Below are 7,096 nucleotides of genomic sequence, written 5' to 3'. Positions count from 1 at the left end.
AGGAAACCACAAAGAATCTCAGGGAAGCTACAAGGAACTTACAGAGAACTACAACAGCATAAAAAAGGACATAGAAACTATTAATAAGAACCAGGAATAAATGAAGAATACAATTTCTGAACTGAAGAACACAGTAGAATCCATCAAAAGCATGCTAAATGAAGCAGAGGATCAGATCGGTGAGTTAGAGTACAATGTAGAAAAAAATTCCCAGACAATACAACAAAATGAAAAAAGATTCAAAAAGAATAAAGAGGGTTGAAGCGAACTGCAAGACAACATGGGACTAAAGAGCATTAGAATCATAGGGATACAAAAAGGAGAAGAGGAGGAGCAAGGGATAGACAACCTGAGAAAAAATAATGACAGACAATTTTCCTAACCTGATGAGAGAAAAAGTCATGCAAGTTCAGGAAGCACAGAGGGTCCCAATGAAGATGAACCCAAAAAGGCCCACTCCAAGGCACATCATAATTAAAATGGCAACATTCAAAGACAAAGCGAGAATCCTAAGAGCAACAAGAGAAAAACACCAAATAATATACAAGGGAGCTCCGATAAGGCTAGCAACCGATTTCTCAACAGAAACACTACAAGCCAGAAGGGAATGGCAAAAAATATTCCAAGCAATGAAAAACAAAGGCCTGCAACCGAGACTACTCTACCCAGCAAGGCTCTCCTTCGAAATGGAAGGTGAAATAAGGAGTTTCCCAGACAAAGGAAGACTAAAAGAATATGTCTCCACCAAACCAGCATTGCAAGACATGCTAAAGGGAATGCTTTAAGAGAAAGAAGAAAGAGAGGGAGAGGAACACAGGTACAAAGGGAAATGAATACATACATGTCAATAATAACCTTAAATGTAAATGGATTAAATGCTCCAACCAAAAGGCATAGGGTCTGAAAAGGATACGAAAACATGACCCACATATATGATGCCTACAAGAGACACACGTCAAAACGAAAGATTTACACAGACTGAAAGTGAAGGGATGGAAAAAGTATTCCAAGCAAACGGACAGGAAAGAAAAAGCTGGGGTAGCAACACTTACATCAGACAAAACGGATTTCACAGCAAGGGCCATAAAAAGAGACAAAGAAGGACATTTCATAATACTTAAAAGAACAATCCATCAAGAAGATGTAACCCTGGTAAACATATATGCACCCAACGTAGGAGCACCCAAATATATAAGGAAAATTCTAGAAGACTACCAGAAGGATATCAACAGCGACACACTCAATAGACAGATCTCCGAAGCAAAGAAACACCAAGGATATTGAGGCATTGAACAACACACAAAACCAAATGGACTTAACTGTTATATAGAACTTTTCACCCCAAACAAGCAAAATATACATTCTTTTCAACGGCACATGGGACATTTTCAAAGATAGACCACATAATAAATAGGACACAAAACAATCCTCAACAAATTCAAGAAAATTGAAATCATATCAAGCATCTTTTCGACCACAATGCTTTGAAACTAGAAAGCAACCTCAAGGGAAAAAAATCAAAGACTTCCAAACTCATGGAGAATGAATAACAGGATATTAAGAAATGAATAGGTTAACAATGACAGCAAGGAAGAAATCAAGAAGTTTCTGGAAACTAACGATAATGAATACACCACAGCCCAAAACTTATGGGACACAGCAAAAGCAGTCCTGAGAGCGATGTTCATAGAAATACAGGCTCACATGAAAAGTATAGAAGAATCGCAAATAAAAAATCTAACCCTACATCTACAAGAACTAGAACAACAACAACAAACAAAGCCCGGGAGAGTAGACAGAAGAAAATCATCAAGATCAGAGCAGAATTAAATGACAGAGAGACTAAACAAACACTTCCAAAGATCAACAAAAGCAGGAGCTGGTTCTTTGAAAAAACAAACAAACAAACAAACAAACAAAACCAAAATCGACAAGCCTTTGGCCAGGCTCATCAAGCAAAAAAGAGAGAGGACCCAAATAAACAAAATCAGAAATGGAAGAGGAGAAATCATGACTGATACCACAGAAATACAAAGGATTGTAAGAAATTACTACAAACAACTGTATGGCAAGAAACTTGACAACCTAGATGAAATGGACAAATTTCTAGAAACATACAATCTTCTAAAACTGAATCAAGAATAAGTAGAAAGCCTGAACAGACCAATAACACAGAGTGAAATTGAAATAGTAATCAAAAGTCTCCAGGCACACAAAAGCCCTGGACCGGATGGCTTCACAGGTAAATTTAACAAAACATTTAGGGAAGAACTAACTCCTACCCTAATCAAACTATTCTAAAAAATCCAAGAAGAGGGAAAAATCCCATACTCTTTCTATGAAGCCAGTATCACCCTAATTCCAAAACCAGGTCAAGACACAACGAAGAAAAAAATCTACAGACCAATATCACTGATGAATATAGATGCTAAAACCCGAAACAAAATATTGGAAAACTGGATTCAGCAACACATTAAAAAGATCATACACCACGATCTAGTGGCATTCATCCCAGGGATGCAAGAATGGTTTAATATTTGCAAATCAATAAATATAATACACCACCTAAACAAAATGAAAGACAAAAATCACATGATCAATAAATGCAGAAAAAGCATTTGATAAAGTACAACACCCATGGATGATGAAAACATCCAGCAAAATGGGAATAGAGGGAGCATACCTCAACATATTTAAGGCTATAATTGAGAAACCTGAAGCCAACATCATATTCAAGGGACAAAAATAGAAAACATTCCCCCTGAGATCAGGAACAAGACAAGGATGTCCACTCTCTCCACTCCTATTTAACATAGTGTTGGAAGTTCTAGCCACAGCAATCAGACAAGAAAAAGAAATAAAAGGCATCCAAATTGGGAAAGAGGAAGAAAAACTGTCATTATTTGCAGATGACATGATAGTGTACTTAAAAAACCCTACAGACTCCACGAAAAAATTACTCGACACAATAAGTGAATTTGGCAAAGTAGCAGGGTACCAAAATAAATATACAGAAATCGAAGGCATCTCTGTACACCAACAATGAAATATCAGACATAGAAACAAACAAACAAAAATCCCATCGACTATAGCAACAAGAAAAACAAAGTACCTAGGAATAAACTTAACCAAAGAGATAAAAGACCTGTACTCAGAAAACTATGTAACACTGAAGAAAGAAATTAGGAAGGTACAAATAAATGGAAGCAAATACCATGTTGGTGGGTAGGAAGAATCAACATCATTAAAATGTTCATACTTCCCAAAGCAATATACAGATTCAACGCAATCCCTGTTAAAATACTAATGACATATTTCACAGACCTAGACGAAATACTTCAAAAATTTAGATGGAACCAAAAAAGACCCCGAATAGCCAAAGCAATCTTGAGACAGAAGAACACAGCAGGAGGAATCAGAATACCAGGTATCAAACTATACTCCAAAGCCTCTGTGATCAAAACAGTCTGATACTGGCATAAGAACAGACATACAGATCAATGGAACAGAATAGAGAGTCCAGAAATAAACCCGGGTCTATATGGTCAACTAGTATTTGACAAAGGGGGAAGGAGCAGAAAACGGGGTGAGAAGAGCCCCTTCAACAAATGGTGTTGCGAGAACTGGACAGGGACATGCAAAAAAATGAAACTAGACCACCAACTTACACCACACATGAGAATAAACTCAAGATGGATCAAAGACTTAAATGTAAGTAGTGGCACCATAAAAGTCCTAGAGAAAAACAGGCAGGAAAATTTCAGATATCCCATGTAGCAATATTGTCACTGATACACCTCCTAAGACAAGGGAAATAAAAATAAATAAATAAACAAATGGGACTACATCAAACTAAAGAGTTTCTGCTCAGCAAAAGAAAACATCAGCACGATGAAAAGGAAACCAACCATATGGGAAAACATATTTGCCAATGATACCTCAGACAAGGGGTTGATCTCCAAAATATATAAAGAACTTACTCATTAAACACCAAGAAGACAGACAGCCCAATTAAAAAATGGCCAAAAGACCTGAACAAACACTTCTGCAGGGAGGATACACAGCGGGTTCATAGACACATGAAATAATGCTCAACGTCACTAACCATCAGAGAAATGCAAATAAAAAAAATCACAATGAGATACCACTTTACACTTGCCGGAATGGCCATCATGAACAAATCAACAAACAAGTGCTGGCGAGGATGTGGAGAAACGGGAACCTTACTGCACTGTTGGTGGGAATGCAGACTGGTGAAGCCACTATGGAAAACAGTATGGAATTACCTCAAAAAAAACTAAAAATGGAACTGCCATTTGAACCAGCGATTCCACTGCTAGAATTATACCCCCCAAATCCTGAAACCTCAATTCAAAAGAACTTATGCACCCCTATGTTCATAGCAGCCCTGTTTACAATGGCTAAGTGCTAGAAACAACCTAAGTGCCCATCTGTAGGTGAGTGGATCAAAAACTGTGATACATTTACACAATGGAGTACTATGCAGCAGAGAGTAAGAAGGAACTCCTGCCGTTTGTGACAACATGGATGGCACTAGAGAGAATCATGCTTAGTGAAATAAGCGAGGCAATGAAAGAAAAATATCATATGATATCCGCTAATACAGGAGACTAAAGAGCAACACAAACAAACGAACTGAATAGGACAAAGACTAGAATAGCAGTCAGTAGTGGGGAGGGGGGAGGGAGAGAAGGGGGATAAGTAACGGAAGGGTTTAATCAAAGAACGTGTATAAATGACTCATGGACATGGACAATGGGGTGGAATATGACTGTGGGAGAAGGGGTGGGCTGGGTGGGGCGGGGAGCAAGGTGGGGGGGAGAATGGGACAACTGTAATTGAAAACCAATAAAAAATAAAATAAAATTATATATATGTATATATATATATATATATATATATATATATATATATATATATATATATATATATATATTCAAAAAAATAAAGTAACCCCAAATTCTCGGAGACTTGGACATGAAGATGCTTCTAATGTTTTAGTTCACAATCACATCTGACATGCCCGAAGAGAGAGGATACACAGAAGAAGACAAAACAACAGGGGGCACAATCAATAGCAACTCCGTAACCTCTAGCTTCATAGTTCATTTCAGGCCATTGGGAAATCAAGTTCTCAAATGCACTAGCTTTGATATTTCAGGTCCTGGTATAACTTCTGTTCTATCCCATCTGCTCTTTGCTTGAGCAAACAAAGAAGTGGAAGACAGAGCTTTCGTGTCCCCAATCAACAGCCACGAGTTTTGGAAGAACTATTTGGAAGCTCTATTCTCCTTTCCCCTGTGAGGGCTGTAATCATTTCTGAAGGAAAAAGGGAGGAGCCAGTGCTCTGAAGGTGGTGTCTCCAAGAGAGAGCCCCCAACACCGCCCTCAGCACCACCCCCAGAGCCAGACGTTCTTTCATGTTCACCCCAACTCCCCCTCCCTACAGTGACTAGCAGTTTCGTGGAGCTTCTTTGAAATGGCAGGTTTTGTGATTTGAACTGTCCCCCAAACTTGTATTTCCATAAAAACGTGACTTGGCAGTTCCCTTTGTTATAACAGAGCAACACTCTCAATGTTCTGTTATGAAGAAAATACATTCTTGCCTATTTTTGCACCCCTCATTCCCAGATGAATTCAGCATAAACCTTCTCACTGCTTTTTTTGAAGCTTCTCATACAGTCATAGGGCAGATATTGTCATAAGAAATTTAAATATGAACAAGCAGAAGAAATGGTTAGGAGTCTGGAGCCAAATTAAATAACCATGGACTGTCTAAGCTGCATCGTCTGAATACTTTAAGCATTGTTTTATATATCCTTTTAACTGAAATGTTATTTTGAGATCAATATCTACAGTTGGCTGTAAGAAATAATAATAAAAAGAACAATAAAGATTTCATTGGGCTTAAATTCTATTTGTAGAATGATTGAGTGAGATGTGATATCTTGGAACATTTTTTCTTATGTCATTCACTAGTTTCACAAATGCATAGATGGCACGCCTACCTGGAGATGTGGGTTGTTCTTATACATACTATTTAAACGAGAACTACTACAAACTGGAAAAGCATGAACTGTCCTCAGTTTTCTCAAAGGAATAAAAAAGTTAGATTTCTGTCTCACCTGCAAATAATCAGATCTGACTCTAAAGATACATGCATCAGCCAATTACCAAGCTCTGTCTCCCAATTTCTCCTTAACAAACAAGCAGGAACTCACTTTTTGGGCCATCTACTCAGAGAAGGAGAAGCATGAGCACTTGAGCAAAGAAACACACAAAGATAATTATAGCAGTCCAAGCAGAGAGAGGGGTGTTGCAGAATGTGTGAAAGAGCAATAGCCAGCAATTTTCCAAGATAAAGAATCATTTCATGTGGTATAGTTCGTGTGTCCAAACCACTATCTTCATTCATTCACACACACACTCACACACACACACACACACACCCCTACACAAGCACAGTTATGCAAGCACATGTACAAACACATATAGGCTCTTCATAGTAAAACTTCTAGGAACCAAAGCAAAATGCAAGACCTTAGAAGCGAAAAGAAGAAAAGCCAACCTGCTTATTGGCAGGGCCGTCTTATTGTTTAATAGAATGATTTGGAGTCCAGGAAAAGCAAAGAGGGAGCAATGGGACACTCAGAAGGGTGCCACTGTTGGTACAAAATAGACAGGGGGAAGTTAAGAATAATATAGGAAAGGGGGAAGCCAAAGAACGTATATGCACGACCAGTGGACATGAATAATGGGGGTGGGATTGCTGGAAAGAAGGGGGGTACTGGGCCGAGGGGGAGCAGAGGGGGTAAAATTGGGACTACTGTAACAACATGATCAATCAAATATACTTAAAAAATAAAGAAGGATGCCATGGTAGGCAGAGTGGGCACCTGTAGGTCTGGAAAAACCAGGGGAAGCAATGGTGGTTCTGAGAACTCATGACCCTAGAGGAGGAGGCCTCAGAGCTTGGGCTCAGATTTGTAAGGAAAAGGGGCTGCCCAACTCTGTGTGGTTTCTCCAGGAGGTCAAGGGAAGGATGCTCAAACCCAAGACCCCTCCCACTGTTGAT

This window comes from Furipterus horrens, unplaced genomic scaffold (genome assembly GCF_987537825.1).
Source record: "Furipterus horrens unplaced genomic scaffold, mFurHor1.1.pri manual_scaffold_22, whole genome shotgun sequence".
Lineage (NCBI taxonomy): Eukaryota > Metazoa > Chordata > Mammalia > Chiroptera > Furipteridae > Furipterus > Furipterus horrens.
Note: the sequence above shows the minus strand (reverse complement) of the source record.